Source organism: Copadichromis virginalis, linkage group LG8 (genome assembly GCF_057382275.1).
Source record: "Copadichromis virginalis isolate Kocher_CV1m ecotype Utaka linkage group LG8, C_Virginalis_male_GT1.1, whole genome shotgun sequence".
NCBI lineage: Eukaryota > Metazoa > Chordata > Actinopteri > Cichliformes > Cichlidae > Copadichromis > Copadichromis virginalis.
In genome coordinates this window covers 29,893,158-29,914,237 of record NC_140625.1, presented here as the reverse complement: position 1 = coordinate 29,914,237, position 21,080 = coordinate 29,893,158, and the positions used below count along the sequence as shown (strand labels likewise).

Here is a 21,080-nt window from a genome sequence, read left to right as displayed (position 1 = left end):
GTAGTCTCCATGTTAGGCTCACTTAAACTTTGGACATTTAGGAGTTCACTAAAGCAAGCACAGCTCAACATATGCTGCCCTAAGAACCCCAGAACCTCTGGCAGCAGAACTGTTGCCTAAAGCGCCCATTTGTTTCATTGCCTTGGGCATTGGCTGAAAATAGGCCCAAGTCCTGTGCAGGCCACCTAGAGCCAGTCATTTCCAAGAGCTTAGTCTGTGCCTCCATCTTCAGGAAATATAGCGACTGGAGATTTGTTGATTTGTGTGAAGTCTGTGGAGTTTGCAGAAATTTGGGCCATAGACAACTCTTTAGCAAGACGAGCATCCAAAGGTTACAGATGTCAGAGACCTGAACCAGATTTGAGTACTTTCTCTTGTCTGTGTCCCAAACAGCAGTAGAACCCCACAAGTTCAAGCAGTGCCTGCAGTCAGACACTTTTATATCAGGACGCATAAGCAAAGACGCATGCTTCCGCCCGGTTTCGGACCGGGGACCTTTCGCGTGTTAGGCGAACGTGATAACCACTACACTACGGAAACTGAGCTTGCGTACCCCGTAGTAATTAAAGGAGCATTTCAATGCTTTCTTACATTTGTGGACTTTTATGACAGATCATGTAGGACTACTGAGAAGGAGGGAACTCCCATTTGTGTCATTCTTCAAGCACTCCCCCACTTATGGCTGTATTGACAATGCAAATTGTGATCTCAAGATTGCATCTCTTGTCATGGGAGCTGATCTTCTGGTTGACAAGCTCTTTGATGTCCTTTGTTTGGCTAGCACACAATCTACAGAAGACAAGACCAAGAAACTTATTTGTCAGTAGGGACGCACGTAAAACAGAGAAAATGCTGCACAAGCAGTGTTCTCTTGGACTAGCATCTCTTCTGATGGGAGCTCTTTCTGAGAAGACCTTTTCGACTTGTGAGCGCACAGGTGGAATTCATGTTTCTTCAAGCCCATTATAGGACTAGATTATTAGATTGACTAGGATCTGGTGTGCGATTAAGGTGTGTGTGGTCATTGCAGGTAAAAGGCAGAACAGAGAAGGAAACTGCTCACTCCCCGTCGGGGAATCGCGTGACAGGCGGAGATACTGTCCACTATACTAACGAGGACCTCTGAAGCAGTGCAATGGTCACGTCAAGCTGCGATTCGCAGCAGGTATGACAGGTAAAATTTGGCTGGCCGTGTAGAAATCCCCATCGGTTTACCAGGAACTACACTTTTATGCCTGTTTGACACAGATCTTTTGTGTGCTTCAGGCAGGGTTCCATGGTGTAATGGTTAGCACTCTGGACTCTGAATCCAGCGATCTGAGTTCAAGTCTCAGTGGAACCTCATTTGGCTTTCTAGCACTTTGCTCCACAGGTACATTAGCATTAGCACACCCTAGCATAAGAATCTAGTCAGTTGAAGAGCAAGTTAGTGGCCCAGTCAGTTCCACTCCTCTTGTGTTGGCTGATCTCATCTGCACATGGTCTTCATGCTGCACCAAACCTCGCTCATGCTCTTCTGCTGCACTTTCCACTTCAGCTTCCTGCTGTATCGTTCATTAGCCACCTTGACTCAAGTCAACTTTTCCTCTTGCACTCTTCCCACTTCCAATCCCTTTGCCACCTCTGAAGGCCCCGATCTTCTTCTTGACAAGCTCTTTGATGTCCTTTGTTTGGCTAGCACACAACCTACAGAAGACAAAACCAAGAGACTTAATTCTCAATAGGGATGCAAGTAAAACAGAGAAAATGCTGGACAAGCAGAGTTGTCTAAAGAGTGAATATCAATTCCCTTGTAACCAAAGAAGGAAAAGACCCATGTTTCCGCCGGGTTTCGGACCGGGGACCTTTCGCGTGTGAGGCGAACGTGATAACCACTACACTACGGAAACCCCGAAAGACAGCTTGTTTGGCTTTCCAATGTGTCTCACTGAGTAATCTCGCACTCTGACAAATTTGGTGACATGTTCCTATCATGGCCTTGAAGTAAAAGGAGCCATGGAGAAGAGACAGACGCACTCTAGCAAGGAGTCTGAACTGTAGTCTCCATGTTAGGCTCACTTAAACTTTGGACATTTAGGAGTTCACTAAAGCAAGCACAGCTCAACATATGCTGCCCTAAGAACCCCAGAACCTCTGGCAGCAGAACTGTTGCCTAAAGCGCCCATTTGTTTCATTGCCTTGGGCATTGGCTGAAAATAGGCCCAAGTCCTGTGCAGGCCACCTAGAGCCAGTCATTTCCAAGAGCTTAGTCTGTGCCTCCATCTTCAGGAAATATAGCGACTGGAGATTTGTTGATTTGTGTGAAGTCTGTGGAGTTTGCAGAAATTTGGGCCATAGACAACTCTTTAGCAAGACGAGCATCCAAAGGTTACAGATGTCAGAGACCTGAACCAGATTTGAGTACTTTCTCTTGTCTGTGTCCCAAACAGCAGTAGAACCCCACAAGTTCAAGCAGTGCCTGCAGTCAGACACTTTTATATCAGGACGCATAAGCAAAGACGCATGCTTCCGCCCGGTTTCGGACAGGGGACCTTTCGCGTGTTAGGCGAACGTGATAACCACTACACTACGGAAACTGAGCTTGCGTACCCCGTAGTAATTAAAGGAGCATTTCAATGCTTTCTTACATTTGTGGACTTTTATGACAGATCATGTAGGACTATTGAGAAGGAGGGAACTCCCATTTGTGTCATTCTTCAAGCACTCCCCCACTTATGGCTGTATTGACAATGCAAATTGTGATCTCAAGATTGCATCTCTTGTCATGGGAGCTGATCTTCTGGTTGACAAGCTCTTTGATGTCCTTTGTTTGGCTAGCACACAATCTACAGAAGACAAGACCAAGAAACTTATTTGTCAGTAGGGACGCACGTAAAACAGAGAAAATGCTGCACAAGCAGTGTTCTCTTGGACTAGCATCTCTTCTGATGGGAGCTCTTTCTGAGAAGACCTTTTCGACTTGTGAGCGCACAGGTGGAATTCATGTTTCTTCAAGCCCATTATAGGACTAGATTATTAGATTGACTAGGATCTGGTGTGCGATTAAGGTGTGTGTGGTCATTGCAGGTAAAAGGCAGAACAGAGAAGGAAACTGCTCACTCCCCGTCGGGGAATCGCGTGACAGGCGGAGATACTGTCCACTATACTAACGAGGACCTCTGAAGCAGTGCAATGGTCACGTCAAGCTGCGATTCGCAGCAGGTATGACAGGTAAAATTTGGCTGGCCGTGTAGAAATCCCCATCGGTTTACCAGGAACTACACTTTTATGCCTGTTTGACACAGATCTTTTGTGTGCTTCAGGCAGGGTTCCATGGTGTAATGGTTAGCACTCTGGACTCTGAATCCAGCGATCTGAGTTCAAGTCTCAGTGGAACCTCATTTGGCTTTCTAGCACTTTGCTCCACAGGTACATTAGCATTAGCACACGCTAGCATAAGAATCTAGTCAGTTGAAGAGCAAGTTAGTGGCCCATTCAGTTCCACTCCTCTTGTGTTGGCTGATCTCATCTGTACATGGTCTTCATGCTGCACCAAACCTCGCTCATGCTCTTCTGCTGCACTTTCAGCTTCCTGCTGTATCGTTCATTAGCCACCTTGACTCAAGTCAACTTTTCCTCTTGCACTCTTCCCACTTCCAATCCCTTTGCCACCTCTGAAGGCCCCGATCTTCTTCTTGACAAGCTCTTTGATGTCCTTTGTTTGGCTAGCACACAACCTACAGAAGACAAAACCAAGAGACTTAATTCTCAATAGGGATGCAAGTAAAACAGAGAAAATGCTGGACAAGCAGAGTTGTCTAAAGAGTGAATATCAATTCCCTTGTAACCAAAGAAGGAAAAGACCCATGTTTCCGCCCGGGGACCTTTCGCGTGTGAGGCGAACGTGATAACCACTACACTACGGAAACCCCGAAAGACAGCTTGTTTGGCTTTCCAATGTGTCTCACTGAGTAATCTCGCACTCTGACAAATTTGGTGACATGTTCCTATCATGGCCTTGAAGTAAAAGGAGCCATGGAGAAGAGACAGACGCACTCTAGCAAGGAGTCTGAACTGTAGTCTCCATGTTAGGCTCACTTAAACTTTGGACATTTAGGAGTTCACTAAAGCAAGCACAGCTCAACATATGCTGCCCTAAGAACCCCAGAACCTCTGGCAGCAGAACTGTTGCCTAAAGCGCCCATTTGTTTCATTGCCTTGGGCATTGGCTGAAAATAGGCCCAAGTCCTGTGCAGGCCACCTAGAGCCAGTCATTTCCAAGAGCTTAGTCTGTGCCTCCATCTTCAGGAAATATAGCGACTGGAGATTTGTTGATTTGTGTGAAGTCTGCAGAAATTTGGGCCATAGACAACTCTTTAGCAAGACGAGCATCCAAAGGTTACAGATGTCAGAGACCTGAACCAGATTTGAGTACTTTCTCTTGTCTGTGTCCCAAACAGCAGTAGAACCCCACAAGTTCAAGCAGTGCCTGCAGTCAGACACTTTTATATCAGGACGCATAAGCAAAGACGCATGCTTCCGCCCGGTTTCGGACCGGGGACCTTTCACGTGTAAGGCGAACGTGATAACCACTACACTACGGAAACTGAGCTTGCGTACCCCGTAGTAATTAAAGGAGCATTTCAATGCTTTCTTACATTTGTGGACTTTTATGACAGATCATGTAGGACTATTGAGAAGGAGGGAACTCCCATTTGTGTCATTCTTCAAGCACTCCCCCACTTATGGCTGTATTGACAATGCAAATTGTGATCTCAAGATTGCATCTCTTGTCATGGGAGCTGATCTTCTGGTTGACAAGCTCTTTGATGTCCTTTGTTTGGCTAGCACACAATCTACAGAAGACAAGACCAAGAAACTTATTTGTCAGTAGGGACGCACGTAAAACAGAGAAAATGCTGCACAAGCAGTGTTCTCTTGGACTAGCATCTCTTCTGATGGGAGCTCTTTCTGAGAAGACCTTTTCGACTTGTGAGCGCACAGGTGGAATTCATGTTTCTTCAAGCCCATTATAGGACTAGATTATTAGATTGACTAGGATCTGGTGTGCGATTAAGGTGTGTGTGGTCATTGCAGGTAAAAGGCAGAACAGAGAAGGAAACTGCTCACTCCCCGTCGGGGAATCGAACCCCGGTCTTCCGCGTGACAGGCGGAGATACTGTCCACTATACTAACGAGGACCTCTGAAGCACTGCAATGGTCACGTCAAGCTGCGATTCGCAGCAGGTATGACAGGTAAAATTTGGCTGGCCGTGTAGAAATCCCCATCGGTTTACCAGGAACTACACTTTTATGCCTGTTTGACACAGATCTTTTGTGTGCTTCAGGCAGGGTTCCATGGTGTAATGGTTAGCACTCTGGACTCTGAATCCAGCGATCTGAGTTCAAGTCTCAGTGGAACCTCATTTGGCTTTCTAGCACTTTGCTCCACAGGTACATTAGCATTAGCACACGCTAGCATAAGAATCTAGTCAGTTGAAGAGCAAGTTAGTGGCCCAGTCAGTTCCACTCCTCTTGTGTTGGCTGATCTCATCTGCACATGGTCTTCATGCTGCACCAAACCTCGCTCATGCTCTTCTGCTGCACTTTCCACTTCAGCTTCCTGCTGTATCGTTCATTAGCCACCTTGACTCAAGTCAACTTTTCCTCTTGCACTCTTCCCACTTCCAATCCCTTTGCCACCTCTGAAGGCCCCGATCTTCTTCTTGACAAGCTCTTTGATGTCCTTTGTTTGGCTAGCACACAACCTACAGAAGACAAAACCAAGAGACTTAATTCTCAATAGGGATGCAAGTAAAACAGAGAAAATGCTGGACAAGCAGAGTTGTCTAAAGAGTGAATATCAATTCCCTTGTAACCAAAGAAGGAAAAGACCCATGTTTCCGCCCGGTTTCGGACCGGGGACCTTTCGCGTGTGAGGCGAACGTGATAACCACTACACTACGGAAACCCCGAAAGACAGCTTGTTTGGCTTTCCAATGTGTCTCACTGAGTAATCTCGCACTCTGACAAATTTGGTGACATGTTCCTATCATGGCCTTGAAGTAAAAGGAGCCACGGAGAAGAGACAGACGCACTCTAGCAAGGAGTCTGAACTGTAGTCTCCATGTTAGGCTCACTTAAACTTTGGACATTTAGGAGTTCACTAAAGCAAGCACAGCTCAACATATGCTGCCCTAAGAACCCCAGAACCTCTGGCAGCAGAACTGTTGCCTAAAGCGCCCATTTGTTTCATTGCCTTGGGCATTGGCTGAAAATAGGCCCAAGTCCTGTGCAGGCCACCTAGAGCCAGTCATTTCCAAGAGCTTAGTCTGTGCCTCCATCTTCAGGAAATATAGCGACTGGAGATTTGTTGATTTGTGTGAAGTCTGCAGAAATTTGGGCCATAGACAACTCTTTAGCAAGACGAGCATCCAAAGGTTACAGATGTCAGAGACCTGAACCAGATTTGAGTACTTTCTCTTGTCTGTGTCCCAAACAGCAGTAGAACCCCACAAGTTCAAGCAGTGCCTGCAGTCAGACACTTTTATATCAGGACGCATAAGCAAAGACGCATGCTTCCGCCCGGTTTCGGACCGGGGACCTTTCACGTGTAAGGCGAACGTGATAACCACTACACTACGGAAACTGAGCTTGCGTACCCCGTAGTAATTAAAGGAGCATTTCAATGCTTTCTTACATTTGTGGACTTTTATGACAGATCATGTAGGACTATTGAGAAGGAGGGAACTCCCATTTGTGTCATTCTTCAAGCACTCCCCCACTTATGGCTGTATTGACAATGCAAATTGTGATCTCAAGATTGCATCTCTTGTCATGGGAGCTGATCTTCTGGTTGACAAGCTCTTTGATGTCCTTTGTTTGGCTAGCACACAATCTACAGAAGACAAGACCAAGAAACTTATTTGTCAGTAGGGACGCACGTAAAACAGAGAAAATGCTGCACAAGCAGTGTTCTCTTGGACTAGCATCTCTTCTGATGGGAGCTCTTTCTGAGAAGACCTTTTCGACTTGTGAGCGCACAGGTGGAATTCATGTTTCTTCAAGCCCATTATAGGACTAGATTATTAGATTGACTAGGATCTGGTGTGCGATTAAGGTGTGTGTGGTCATTGCAGGTAAAAGGCAGAACAGAGAAGGAAACTGCTCACTCCCCGTCCGGGAATCGAACCCCGGTCTTCCGCGTGACAGGCGGAGATACTGTCCACTATACTAACGAGGACCTCTGAAGCACTGCAATGGTCACGTCAAGCTGCGATTCGCAGCAGGTATGACAGGTAAAATTTGGCTGGCCGTGTAGAAATCCCCATCGGTTTACCAGGAACTACACTTTTATGCCTGTTTGACACAGATCTTTTGTGTGCTTCAGGCAGGGTTCCATGGTGTAATGGTTAGCACTCTGGACTCTGAATCCAGCAATCTGAGTTCAAGTCTCAGTGGAACCTCATTTGGCTTTCTAGCACTTTGCTCCACAGGTACATTAGCATTAGCACATGCTAGCATAAGAATCTAGTCAGTTGAAGAGCAAGTTAGTGGCCCAGTCAGTTCCACTCCTCTTGTGTTGGCTGATCTCATCTGCACATGGTCTTCATGCTGCACCAAACCTCGCTCATGCTCTTCTGCTGCACTTTCCACTTCAGCTTCCTGCTGTATCGTTCATTAGCCACCTTGACTCAAGTCAACTTTTCCTCTTGCACTCTTCCCACTTCCAATCCCTTTGCCACCTCTGAAGGCCCCGATCTTCTTCTTGACAAGCTCTTTGATGTCCTTTGTTTGGCTAGCACACAACCTACAGAAGACAAAACCAAGAGACTTAATTCTCAATAGGGATGCAAGTAAAACAGAGAAAATGCTGGACAAGCAGAGTTGTCTAAAGAGTGAATATCAATTCCCTTGTAACCAAAGAAGGAAAAGACCCATGTTTCCGCCCGGTTTCGGACCGGGGACCTTTCGCGTGTGAGGCGAACGTGATAACCACTACACTACGGAAACCCCGAAAGACAGCTTGTTTGGCTTTCCAATGTGTCTCACTGAGTAATCTCGCACTCTGACAAATTTGGTGACATGTTCCTATCATGGCCTTGAAGTAAAAGGAGCCATGGAGAAGAGACAGACGCACTCTAGCAAGGAGTCTGAACTGTAGTCTCCATGTTAGGCTCACTTAAACTTTGGACATTTAGGAGTTCACTAAAGCAAGCACAGCTCAACATATGCTGCCCTAAGAACCCCAGAACCTCTGGCAGCAGAACTGTTGCCTAAAGCGCCCATTTGTTTCATTGCCTTGGGCATTGGCTGAAAATAGGCCCAAGTCCTGTGCAGGCCACCTAGAGCCAGTCATTTCCAAGAGCTTAGTCTGTGCCTCCATCTTCAGGAAATATAGCGACTGGAGATTTGTTGATTTGTGTGAAGTCTGTGGAGTTTGCAGAAATTTGGGCCATAGACAACTCTTTAGCAAGACGAGCATCCAAAGGTTACAGATGTCAGAGACCTGAACCAGATTTGAGTACTTTCTCTTGTCTGTGTCCCAAACAGCAGTAGAACCCCACAAGTTCAAGCAGTGCCTGCAGTCAGACACTTTTATATCAGGACGCATAAGCAAAGACGCATGCTTCCGCCCGGTTTCGGACCGGGGACCTTTCGCGTGTAAGGCGAACGTGATAACCACTACACTACGGAAACTGAGCTTGCGTACCCCGTAGTAATTAAAGGAGCATTTCAATGCTTTCTTACATTTGTGGACTTTTATGACAGATCATGTAGGACTATTGAGAAGGAGGGAACTCCCATTTGTGTCATTCTTCAAGCACTCCCCCACTTATGGCTGTATTGACAATGCAAATTGTGATCTCAAGATTGCATCTCTTGTCATGGGAGCTGATCTTCTGGTTGACAAGCTCTTTGATGTCCTTTGTTTGGCTAGCACACAATCTACAGAAGACAAGACCAAGAAACTTATTTGTCAGTAGGGACGCACGTAAAACAGAGAAAATGCTGCACAAGCAGTGTTCTCTTGGACTAGCATCTCTTCTGATGGGAGCTCTTTCTGAGAAGACCTTTTCGACTTGTGAGCGCACAGGTGGAATTCATGTTTCTTCAAGCCCATTATAGGACTAGATTATTAGATTGACTAGGATCTGGTGTGCGATTAAGGTGTGTGTGGTCATTGCAGGTAAAAGGCAGAACAGAGAAGGAAACTGCTCACTCCCCGTCGGGGAATCGAACCCCGGTCTTCCGCGTGACAGGCGGAGATACTGTCCACTATACTAACGAGGACCTCTGAAGCACTGCAATGGTCACGTCAAGCTGCGATTCGCAGCAGGTATGACAGGTAAAATTTGGCTGGCCGTGTAGAAATCCCCATCGGTTTACCAGGAACTACACTTTTATGCCTGTTTGACACAGATCTTTTGTGTGCTTCAGGCAGGGTTCCATGGTGTAATGGTTAGCACTCTGGACTCTGAATCCAGCGATCTGAGTTCAAGTCTCAGTGGAACCTCATTTGGCTTTCTAGCACTTTGCTCCACAGGTACATTAGCATTAGCACACGCTAGCATAAGAATCTAGTCAGTTGAAGAGCAAGTTAGTGGCCCAGTCAGTTCCACTCCTCTTGTGTTGGCTGATCTCATCTGCACATGGTCTTCATGCTGCACCAAACCTCGCTTATGCTCTTCTGCTGCACTTTCCACTTCAGCTTCCTGCTGTATCGTTCATTAGCCACCTTGACTCAAGTCAACTTTTCCTCTTGCACTCTTCCCACTTCCAATCCCTTTGCCACCTCTGAAGGCCCCGATCTTCTTCTTGACAAGCTCTTTGATGTCCTTTGTTTGGCTAGCACACAACCTACAGAAGACAAAACCAAGAGACTTAATTCTCAATAGGGATGCAAGTAAAACAGAGAAAATGCTGGACAAGCAGAGTTGTCTAAAGAGTGAATATCAATTCCCTTGTAACCAAAGAAGGAAAAGACCCATGTTTCCGCCCGGTTTCGGACCGGGGACCTTTCGCGTGTGAGGCGAACGTGATAACCACTACACTACGGAAACCCCGAAAGACAGCTTGTTTGGCTTTCCAATGTGTCTCACTGAGTAATCTCGCACTCTGACAAATTTGGTGACATGTTCCTATCATGGCCTTGAAGTAAAAGGAGCCATGGAGAAGAGACAGACGCACTCTAGCAAGGAGTCTGAACTGTAGTCTCCATGTTAGGCTCACTTAAACTTTGGACATTTAGGAGTTCACTAAAGCAAGCACAGCTCAACATATGCTGCCCTAAGAACCCCAGAACCTCTGGCAGCAGAACTGTTGCCTAAAGCGCCCATTTGTTTCATTGCCTTGGGCATTGGCTGAAAATAGGCCCAAGTCCTGTGCAGGCCACCTAGAGCCAGTCATTTCCAAGAGCTTAGTCTGTGCCTCCATCTTCAGGAAATATAGCGACTGGAGATTTGTTGATTTGTGTGAAGTCTGTGGAGTTTGCAGAAATTTGGGCCATAGACAACTCTTTAGCAAGACGAGCATCCAAAGGTTACAGATGTCAGAGACCTGAACCAGATTTGAGTACTTTCTCTTGTCTGTGTCCCAAACAGCAGTAGAACCTGTTAAGGTTCGGTCGAGTTAGGGAAGAGAAGAAAGCAAGCCCAAGTCGAAGTAGGTGTCAAAAATAGTGATCTTTATTACACTCTGTGCACAAGAGTGGGAAAAGACAATTTGCAATCGAATCCTCTCGTCAACTGAAGCATCAGTCTCCTTATATTGCCTTTATGACATCACAGTTGGATCTTTACTGGAAATGATCTCAAATGATAACAATTCCCCGCCTATCCCAAAGTTTTCCCTTATATAGACATCAACTGCTACTCTTAAGAGAAAAACAAGTGTGTATTACATTGTGCATTTTGTGAAAGTGTATTTATCAGAAAAACTGTCCTCAGATGACCCTCCTATTATTACTAAGTGTGTAGGTGACCGTGCGTGTGTTACATAAGTGCGTGCATGTAAGCAGAGACCGGCGTACGTGCAAAATTACACGCAGGCCTGCCAGGGCCCAACAGGACTCGTGGGTCTGTATGGTGTGACTGCTCTGCTCTAACGTGCAACAACTTTATATAAACAGTCAGTGTGGATTAATATAAACAGTCAGTGTACATTAATATTTGCTCAAAGTAACACAGATGTAATTAAAAGATTATACTGTCATCAGATTCAACAATGGCAAATGAATAATCAATGATAACTGATTGTGAGAATACAAAATAAAATATCTCCTGATCACACTCCTCCTCTTTGGCCTTTTGAAAAAAGGCCAACATTTAAAGATATTGTGTCACTCCTCCGTCCAGGCGGCTTCTCGCAACGGCATCATATGTTCCGGACCAGCTGACCCAGCTGAACCAGAAGCTATGGCCCTGCTCACCAGATTACCCAACACCTGCCTCACCAGAGGAATGAGACAACACCCAATCAGCAACAAACCTAGAAAAACTAGAAGAGAAAACATGGCAGACATAAACAATCCCTTATATTGCCCAAAAACAGATGTGAACCAATCTCCCAGCCTTGAGTTCACGCCTGATTGCTCATGCATGGTTCTAGATAACGTTTTCAAATTTTCCAGCGCCCGCGTGACTGTTCCGTCCGGAGCTGTATTGTTGGGAATAAAGGTGCAACATAAATCTCCGAACATCGCGCACACGCCTCCCTTCTCGGCCAATAACATGTCCAGCGCCATGCGATTTTGGATTCCCATTAACGACGTCGGACCTAATTGTTCTGCAAGACCTTCCACCGCGTCCCTGGTGAGATTAGAGAGTCTCAACACATTATAATGAACATAATTAATGCGATCAACATTTTTATTTGGAGTCACCCACAGAAACACACTTTCAAACCCGGCCGCTATCTGATCAACTAACTTATACTCATCTGGAACTCCTCGGGGAACTCCTATTGAGTCTATCCAGGTTGGCGAGTCCCGTCTTGGATCATACTTGTGGATAGCTCCTGTGGCTCTCCTCCGTCTGGCTGTAGACACATCCGCACCTTGCTGTGGAATTGTCTCTAGCCTACTGCCTATGAGCATCAAAGGTGCAGCTAAGCGCACCAAAGCACACGTTCCCACACTCCCCAAGGGAACCTGCACCAAAAGGGTGTACTCCCCACAATAATAATATAGCCCACCTCTCGCCCAGGTGCCTATAATTGTGCTTGGGTCACTTACATCATTGGTAGTCCTACCTGTAATTGTCCTCTGGCACCAGCTTGGATTAATCCTTCCTAGCCTAAATCTCACTCTGTCTGTAGAAAACTCAAAACATGTATAATTACCTCGTTTTGGTGTGAATGAACCTGGTTGTGTGCGTTTATCAATTGGCGGATATAAACCTGACAAAGTGGTGCAGTTACCTGTGTCCACCGCCTCTCTAGTTAATCTCAACATGCAATTATATCCCCACTCATCCTCTGGATACAGAGGAGCGGGTTCAGTAAACAAATGTGGTCGAGCGGTAGCACAAGCAACACAATCAACCACTTTCTGCTCCTTAGCATTTTGAGCCACCCAATCTAACCAAAGATTCCTATCTCCAAAACCTGTGGCACGCTCTATCAACTCCTGAGGTCTTAACCTAGTATAATCAGTGGCAACAAACCATTTTTCTTCTGGATCCTTGTAAGTTACTGTCTCTACGGGATCTGTTTGCACCGTGAGATTCAGTGCTGAGTCATTTCCCAGCGGTTTAGACCTGGGATTAAATAAATTCACCCGAATTAACCCAAATGGATCTGTCCCTACTTTATCTACCCCTACTACTAAATAAAACGCACCTCCATCAAACCCAGGTTCAGGGAGTTCACTCCATGGTCCTAGGGAAAGAGTAATAGGGTTATTTGTAACAGAATAATCTCTCTGAATAGCTATTCCTTCAAGGGCCGGTGGCACCGTTGGCTGCCATCCTACTCCTGTCCACGCGACCACATCCTGCCAAGAACACCACTGATCCGTTACATAGGTGTAGGTGTCACTATCCCATGATGGGCCCCACACCGACTTAGGGTAACACATCATTGGATGATAACAAACCCACACATTATATGTTCTCCAGCTATTCCCGTCACCCGAGCATTTAATTACCTGACACAAATCGAATGTGAACGCTGTTGTAGATCCATTAACATACCCAAACTCGACTCCGCCACTGGCTTTGAGACACCCATCATCCCCACCTGAACCAACCGCACGCTTGACTTTTTTCGACGATTTGATCGGTTCGGGCTCAGGAGCGGATAGACCTCTGTGTCTGGGCAATTCACCTGTCTGCCAAAAAACAAAGAAACACGTTATAACACTTATTAACCCCAACAACCCCGTTATTTTCCAATTTTCCCACAATTTCATGATGACTGTTCCCAGGCTCGTTTACTTCTACTCTATACTAAAAAGATAAGGTTACAAAAAGAGTATAAGGTTATGAGTATAAAAATATGCGAGTAACATACAAAACTATTACGATTCCTTCAAACTATCAAATACTTTAGACTAGAGCCCTAGCCTATTTAAGAGCCTGTACTGGATTCCTCCTTGGCGCGTGACGCTCCTCTCCTTTCTCCGCCTCACTCAGGTAGACTACTGAGGAGGACCGTAGCACAGGGGGAACGAGTATTATTCTGGCTCTATGTTCCCTCCTGCGTCGATTGGGTGGAAGCTAGCTCCAACAAACTCTCGTCCGCGACTGCACACTGAGACCAATGGAACCAGGTCTCCCCTTTCCCCTTTAGACGGACAGCACTGGTGGTTCGGGCAATTACTTCGAAAGGTCCGGTCCACCTTGGGTCTCTCCACTTTCGCTTAATGACCTTCAGCCACACCGCCTTGGCATCGGGGATGGACCTGTCCTCCGCTTTCACCCCCTCTCCAACCTGTTGTGTGAAACTAGACACAAGAGCTTTTAATTCTTTCCAACATTCAATATGTTTTCTATTACTTTTTACACTTTCTTCCGCCGGAACTGTTGTCCATGGACCTGGAAACTGTCGTCCTGTCAACAGCTCATATGGTGTGAAACCTGTGGATTGATTAACACAACATCTTATTATCATCAATGCAACTGGCAGGGCTGCTACCCAATTTAGCCCCGTGTGAGCTGAAATCTTAGCAATTTTATTCTTCAGATTTAGATTCATTCTTTCTACCTTTCCCTGCGACTGGGGGTGATATACTGTGCCAAATCTATGTTGTAACCCCAGCTTCTGTTCTACCTCGGCCAAATCTTTGTTTTTGAAATGAGTCCCATTGTCGGACCTAATCCGCTTAGGGAAACCATGCCGGGGGATGTAATGATTGATTAAACACTTAATCACACTTTTTGCATCCTCCCTCTTGGTAGGCCATGCCTCAGGCCAACCCGTCAAAGCATCTACACTTACCAGTAGATATCGAACTCCTCCTGGACCTGGATCAATCATGTCAGTGAAGTCAATGACAATCTCTTCACCTGGTCTTTCTGGAATGGGGAACTTACCTGCCTCTGGTTTAATCACTGGCTTCGGATTATGCTTCCCACAGATCAGACAGGTCCTAGCCTTTTCCTTGATCATATCCTTCAAGAAGGGATGCCACCAATGGCACAGATGTCTCCCCATCTGGGCGACACCTACATGTCCAAGGCCGTGCGCTTCAGCAATCTTCTGTTTTGCCAAGTTGGCTGTCAACACTGGTCGACCGTCAGGTCCTCGCCAGAGACCTCCTTCTTCCCAGGCTCCTCGACTCTTCCAGATCCCTTTCTCTTCTGGGGCAGCCTCCCCTTGGGCCTTCCTGGCCTCCTCTAGCATGTTAACTCCTGATTCTTCTTCCACCGTTATTTGTACCATCTGTCGTGATGCTTTATAACCCGCTGCCTCTTTTGCAGCTCGATCGGCTTCCTGATTTCCTCTGGCCATCAGGCTGGTCCCTGAGGAGTGGCCTTTGCATTTTATGATGCTCACCTCCTCTGGATCTCCCAAGGCCTGCTCAAGTTCCTCCATTTCCTTTTTGTGGCAGATTGGTGCGTTATCTGCCGTCCTGAATCCTGCTCTTCTCCATTGGGCGAGCTCCACATGAGCTGCTCCAAAAGCATAAGCTGAGTCCGTGTAAATGTTGACTCTTTTTCCTTTTGCAAGTCTCAAAGCTCGACTTAGAGCAATTACTTCTGCTCTTTGGGCTGACTGCTGCCCTTCAAGTCTTCCAGCCTCCTTTACTTCAAATGCAGCCCCTTTTCTGCAAACTACCGCGTAGCCTGCTTTTAATCCTTCATCATCCCTGTAGCAGCATCCATCAGTGAACCAATCTTCAGCTCCTGTCAGAGGTTCTGCTTTCAAGTCTTCTCTTATCCTCTCGTCCACTTCAGCTCTCTTTGCGCAGTCATGAGGTTCTCCTCCTGACTCCATTAAATCTGCCATGTTAATTCCTTCATGTGTGAAAGTCAAGTTAGGAGCGTCTAAAACTCTACACACTCTCTGTTGTGTAAGAGGTGTCATGGTGAAGGCTTGTGAGTTAACATATGCCACCACACTGTGGGTGGTCAGCACCTTCAACGGATGGTCCCTCACTATATGTGCTGTCTTTTGTATAATTTTTGACACCCCAATGGCATGCTGAGTGCATCTCGGGTGCCTTGTCTCTAATGAATTCAGCCTGATGCTGACGTACATAAGTACATCTCTTCCTCCCCCTTTTTTCTGAAACAACACCCCATTAGCTATCCCGTGTGTTTCAGAAACATCAAGATAGAAGGGTTGTTCATAATTAGGAATAGCAAGATCAGCCGATCTAGATAAGTCCTGTTTTAATGCAATAAATGCCGACTCAGTGGCCGATGTCCATGGCAGTTCAGCCTTAAGATTTCTGACACCTGCCGTTTTTACCAAATCCCTCAACAGGGCTGTTTTGCCTGCATAATTTGGAATGAAGTGCCGGCTGTATCCTGTTAACCCCAAGAATGAGAGCAACTCCTTAACCGTACGCGGTCTTGGATGTGTCAAAATCTGATCACGATGAGTGTTTAGCAGACCCACTGATTTGTGAGCAATGACACGGCCCAGAAATGTTACTTCTGGTCGGACCAACTGCAACTTTTCTTTACTGACCTTGAAACCGCACTCAGCGAGTCTCTTCAGTATGGTAAGTGAAGCTGCCGTGCATGCCGAAGCAGACGGAGCTGCAATAAGCAAATCATCAACATATTGCACTAGTGAACACCCCTCTGGGAGATGGCATGGCGATAAAGCTTCTTTCAACACTTGGTTGAAAATGCCAGGGGAAAGTGCAAACCCTTGTGGCAACCTTGTGTATCTGTACTGTTGTCCCCCATATGTGAATGAAAAAATGTCCCTCAGAGACTCATGCAATGGGAGACAGAAAAATGCATTCGCTAAGTCAATACATGTAAACCACTTCTGATCTGGTGTTAACGCCGTCAAGGCTGTGTATGGGTTTGGGACTGGCACCGTGTCAGTACGTAAAATGGCATTGATGGCTCTTAAGTCATGTGCCATTCTGTACTTTCCTGTCCCATGCTTCTCTACTGGCAAAATAGGAGTATTCCAGTAGGATTGAGAGGGCTCAAGCACCCCTACTTTCAATAGCCCCTCAATGGTTTCTGCAATTCCCTCCTCAGCTTCTCTCTTTTGCCTATACTGTGGTTTCCAAATTGGCGTTTCAGACTTCAGCTGGAACAAAACGGGCGAACACGTGGCCTGGCCCACATCCGTAGGCCCTGCTGACCACAAAGTGTCAGGAAGAGTCGCAAGTGCGGCAACTGCATCCGCATGGTCTGTTCTTTCTCTCCCATGAATTCTTGAGATTTGTTGATGCTCCAACATCACTGTGTCCTCTGATTGACAAGTGATACGATAAATTTTGCATTTTGGCGAGTACCAAACGTCTGGAATCTGAGTAGCTTGCCAGCCAGGTTCCTCAAGGGCTCTTTTGACCATCGTCCCCAGCTCCTTCGCCTGATGACTCTCATGGACCGCCAATGTTATATGGGGCACTGAATCAGGTCCCATTTTGAACCAAGGCCGTTGTTCGTCGGTTAATTTTACTGCTACCGCGACGCCCTCCGGACCGACATAGATGTTTTGAGAACACACATTCCAAGTCTGGCCTTCAAGGTCAGACTGGAACAGGTCCCTGTAAATTTCATCATCATTTCTATCATAATAGAGGGTGACATGGAACGGATCCCTGGGGGGAGAGAAGACGGCCAAGGCCATAATCCAAGGTTTCCACAACTGATATTGTCTTAGTATGCCTTCTTCCACCACACGACCCCAATAGATGTCAGCGGTCGTTTGTTCACAGTCTTTCAGCAAGTACTGGTTCTTTGAAAATGTCCCCAGGCACGGAAACTCTTTTCCTCCTGGAAGTGTCACTGTTAGTCCATCAGCTGAACACATGATGGTGGCCCCCAATTTAATGAGCAGATCCCTGCCCATCAAGTTCACAGGCACATGGGGAGACACCACATAGCTGTGCTTCAATGTCTGTTTTCCCAGCACCGTCAGGGCTGGATTGGTTGTTGGCAGCGTCATCGGTACCCCAGAAAACCCAATAACACTGACCACATGGTTGGAAAGTGTGGCACTGTTTGGTTTTTGTTTCAGTGTTGAATAGGTAGCCCCAGTGTCCACAAGGAAGGTCATTTCATCTCCTTCCACACTCATCGACAACATAGGATCTGCCCCTCCCATGTTGTCTGGCCTCTGTGGGTCCCGTCAGTACAGCTCCTCCTCTCCGCCCCAGTATCCCAGGGGATACTGAGCCGCTGGCGCCATGCCTGGGTTTGGAGCTTGATGTCCCCTTGTCTGGCCCACTCTGCCTCGAAAAGTTCCCTGTGCCTGGGGTGATGATGAATAAGCTGTTTCTGGTAGCCATGGCGTAGGACAATTACGAGCCCAATGTCCTCGTCCTCCACACCTTCGGCATACATTCGGGTCCAGCATAGGTCCCCCCAGACCACGGCCCCTTGGTCCACCTCCCCTTTGGGATCCACCACGTCCCCTCAGCGACCTAGTAGCCCCCCAATTCCCCGCGGGTCTTCCTTGCCTTGGGAATTCATTGGCGGGCCATCGGTCATCAGGGTACAGAACCGGATTCAAATCTGGCCAATCAGGCCCCGGATCGCCCCGTGGCTGCGCCACCAGCATCTTCTTAGGTCCATCTTTGGTTTCCTTTTTCTTTTCGTTTAGTTTTTCTCTCGCCTCTGCCAATTTCAATTTTACTAACTGCCCTTGCGCCTCCTCCAGCTCCTGTTTTTTCTTGTTCACCTCGTCTTTCTCCAGCCCAAGTCGATGTATAATGTGCCTCTCCCATTTTGCTGAATCCGCCACCGCAAAATCAGGATTCTTTTGTAAATCTGTTCTTACTCGTTCTGGGAGACCTGCTAATACTGCAGATCGGAACCACGCCCTTGGTTCACCATTCTGCCCAGGATGTTCACCAGTTTGAAGAATCCACTGTTCTTTTGCATGCTCCATATACTCTCTAGGGGAATGTTCTGGGGTCCAAACAATCCTAGGTGTAGTGCCCATGTTATGAGTCGGATACTTCTCACGCACTGCGTCAGAGAGAGCATTTCGCACCCTTGCATAGGGGACGTCGTTTGGTTGGCATACAGTTCTTGCTATCTCTTCTACATCTGCGAGGCCTCCTCCTCTGAAGGTCCTCCCACCGATAGCTCGGAAATCTCCCAGAGCCAATTCCTCTCCTTCTGTAAGACTTCCTAGTCTCCTCAACCAAGCGGCTCCTCCCTCCGTGATTGGGGGCAGCTGCTTCACCAGAGCCTCAAGATCTCTGATATTGTAGGGGTGGTAGACTGGTTCACCCCTTCCTCCCTTCAATAAAGGCATTGTGAGGGATAATTCCTCCTCTGTGTCATCCTGCCCTTCTCCAGTTGGCAATGCAACAGTCTTCCTCTGGTTCTTCTCAAAGATGGACGGTCTTTTATCTCTTGGTTCCTCCAGAACCCTCCCAGAGCGAAGGGTCGTTCCTCCTGTGGGAGTCTGAAACTTTGGGGCAAATCCTCCCCTTTGCAGGTTTGACACTTCTCTGGATTTTCGTGTGTTGCTCTCTACTGAGCCCGCCAAGTCCTTTTCCAAGGCATAAAGTGTTTGTGCTACGCTACGTGGTGTTGCTACGCCTTCCTCCTCCAATTTTCTCAAGAGGCGTTCCAGTTGTATCACAGCCTCCCGATTGTCAGATTCTTTTCCAAAAACGTGGCCTTGCCACTGTTCTTTCTCAGACTCATCAACCGTTGACCTCTGATTAGTTTTTCGGGTCGCCTTTGATGGCGCCTTCTGATACTGCATTGAAGGTGAGTCTTCCTCTGAAGTCCAGACCTCCTGGGATGGATTTTCCTGGCTGGGCTGTTGCATTGTCACCTGTCCGGTACTTGTAGACGCCACAGGTTGAGCTTCTTCTGTAGCTCTATCTGGGCTAAAAAGAGCGGGAGGAATCAAGATCAACCCCCGTGTAGTAATTCCTTGTGATGTCCCAGCAACTGGGTGCGGCTGACTTACCTCTGATGCAGCTGCCGCTGATTGAGACTGCATCGCTTTCTGTGCAGGTGCCCCTGATTGTGGCTGCACTACTCCTGTGTCTGCCTCCACTGTGGCTGGAGCAGATGTCGATGATGGAGGATTCTCCTGTAAGTTGACAATTCCACCTGTCACTCTTCCTGTTTTTCCTTCGGGCCCCCACATAGTACCACCCTCCAGGGCCACCACTGGACAAATATAAGGTGGGGGTGGGCCACTCAGGAAGTCCTTCAGGCTGGGATATAGCTTTCCCTCAGCCTCAGCTTCCTTCTTTAAGGCTGGCTGGATGTCGTTCACTTCCTCTTGCATCCAGTGGGAAACACCTTGGGAGATAATCATAAGCTTACAATACTTACTTTGTTTTTCCATCATAAGTTTCTTTTCAGCCTTTATTTTTCTCCCCTGGAAACGTCCTAAAGATTCCTCTTCAAGCTCCTTGATTCTCTCTTCACATTTCTCCCCTTGTCGTTGAAAGAGGGAGTGGAGAGGGATTCTGTCCTCCAATGTCTTCTGTTGATTTTCACATAATTCCTTCACTTCTTTTTCTAAATCCTGACACTGACGAGCAATCTCTTTTGAAGACGTCCCTTCAGTCATTTTAATGGCTTTCTTCAATTCCTGTATTTGCTCCTTCAGTGGCTTGTATCTCTTTCCCCCTCCAGGGGTCGCCTTTTCCTCTTCAGCCATTTTGCTTTTTGACCTCACTTACCTTACCAAAATGGCCGGTCTTAGGCTCCTCCCCTAGGGGTTGCCTCGTTGTATTTTCCTTTCGGCAGTCAGAATCTCACAAGCTGGTCAAGCCGAACTTCCGCTAGGCTCCAGCCTGAGAGAGAGAGACCGCCCACAGACACACACACACACACCCTCTAATCCTCCTTTCAAGCTCAAAGCTTGACAAACGTCTAATCTAACAGTTTTAAGCACGCAAAGCCAGCGAAAATTCACTCTCACATTCACTTCCCTAACAACTACAAAGTTTTCACATACAAGAATAATCCAAACAATCTACCACGCACCGTTTTCCCTCCTTATACGAGAGACTCAACCAACTTTTAAAAGCTTTATTTACACAACATCAAATAGAGCACAGATCTCTGCCTTTTCCAGGTAGAGAAAGAAATACGACCCAACTAAAAATCTCCCAACAATCACACACAGTTCTCAAATTTTGTCAAGATATTTATCCCCGCATCCTACCTTACTGGAGTTTTACACAAGGGATCATTACTCATGGAATTCTATTAAACCATAATCACATTAGGAAATCACCAACACAAGACTACAAGGTTTAGTTTATTTAATATACTGAAATCTTTTAACCATACTTCTGAGACCCCCTTTCACCTAACGAAAAGAAGCTCAGAAGGACAGAAAGGGAGAAATAGGGTCGCAGCTGTACACACACACACTCCGCTCGTACTCGCGCGCGTGTGCCCGCTACTGCGCAGCACCACACACCCCTCCCCTTTCCTTCAGGAGAGATACACACACACTCTCTGTTCCCTGAGAGCGAG

At 46.9% G+C, this 21,080-nt stretch overlaps 15 non-coding genes across 15 annotated transcripts; 5 read left to right on the top strand and 10 right to left on the bottom strand.

Moving 5' to 3' along the window:
* Positions 1-467: 467 nt before the first annotated feature.
* trnav-aac (transfer RNA valine (anticodon AAC)) lies at positions 468-540 on the bottom strand. Its single transcript has one exon. It is a non-coding gene; the product is annotated as a tRNA-Val (tRNA).
* Positions 541-1,270: 730 nt separating this feature from the next.
* trnaq-cug (transfer RNA glutamine (anticodon CUG)) lies at positions 1,271-1,342 on the top strand. Its single transcript has one exon. It is a non-coding gene; the product is annotated as a tRNA-Gln (tRNA).
* Positions 1,343-2,503: 1,161 nt separating this feature from the next.
* trnav-aac (transfer RNA valine (anticodon AAC)) lies at positions 2,504-2,576 on the bottom strand. The gene has a single exon. It is a non-coding gene; the product is annotated as a tRNA-Val (tRNA).
* Positions 2,577-3,306: 730 nt separating this feature from the next.
* Positions 3,307-3,378, top strand: trnaq-cug (transfer RNA glutamine (anticodon CUG)). The gene has a single exon. It is a non-coding gene; the product is annotated as a tRNA-Gln (tRNA).
* A 1,135-nt stretch (positions 3,379-4,513) lies between these two features.
* On the bottom strand, positions 4,514-4,586 carry trnav-uac (transfer RNA valine (anticodon UAC)). The gene has a single exon. It is a non-coding gene; the product is annotated as a tRNA-Val (tRNA).
* A 522-nt stretch (positions 4,587-5,108) lies between these two features.
* Positions 5,109-5,180, bottom strand: trnad-guc (transfer RNA aspartic acid (anticodon GUC)). The gene has a single exon. It is a non-coding gene; the product is annotated as a tRNA-Asp (tRNA).
* Positions 5,181-5,331: 151 nt separating this feature from the next.
* Positions 5,332-5,403, top strand: trnaq-cug (transfer RNA glutamine (anticodon CUG)). The gene has a single exon. It is a non-coding gene; the product is annotated as a tRNA-Gln (tRNA).
* A 474-nt stretch (positions 5,404-5,877) lies between these two features.
* Positions 5,878-5,950, bottom strand: trnav-cac (transfer RNA valine (anticodon CAC)). Its single transcript has one exon. It is a non-coding gene; the product is annotated as a tRNA-Val (tRNA).
* Positions 5,951-6,555: 605 nt separating this feature from the next.
* Positions 6,556-6,628, bottom strand: trnav-uac (transfer RNA valine (anticodon UAC)). Its single transcript has one exon. It is a non-coding gene; the product is annotated as a tRNA-Val (tRNA).
* A 745-nt stretch (positions 6,629-7,373) lies between these two features.
* On the top strand, positions 7,374-7,445 carry trnaq-cug (transfer RNA glutamine (anticodon CUG)). The gene has a single exon. It is a non-coding gene; the product is annotated as a tRNA-Gln (tRNA).
* A 474-nt stretch (positions 7,446-7,919) lies between these two features.
* On the bottom strand, positions 7,920-7,992 carry trnav-cac (transfer RNA valine (anticodon CAC)). Its single transcript has one exon. It is a non-coding gene; the product is annotated as a tRNA-Val (tRNA).
* A 614-nt stretch (positions 7,993-8,606) lies between these two features.
* trnav-uac (transfer RNA valine (anticodon UAC)) lies at positions 8,607-8,679 on the bottom strand. Its single transcript has one exon. It is a non-coding gene; the product is annotated as a tRNA-Val (tRNA).
* Positions 8,680-9,201: 522 nt separating this feature from the next.
* Positions 9,202-9,273, bottom strand: trnad-guc (transfer RNA aspartic acid (anticodon GUC)). The gene has a single exon. It is a non-coding gene; the product is annotated as a tRNA-Asp (tRNA).
* A 151-nt stretch (positions 9,274-9,424) lies between these two features.
* On the top strand, positions 9,425-9,496 carry trnaq-cug (transfer RNA glutamine (anticodon CUG)). The gene has a single exon. It is a non-coding gene; the product is annotated as a tRNA-Gln (tRNA).
* Positions 9,497-9,970: 474 nt separating this feature from the next.
* Positions 9,971-10,043, bottom strand: trnav-cac (transfer RNA valine (anticodon CAC)). The gene has a single exon. It is a non-coding gene; the product is annotated as a tRNA-Val (tRNA).
* Between the last annotated feature and the right edge of the window lie 11,037 nt (positions 10,044-21,080).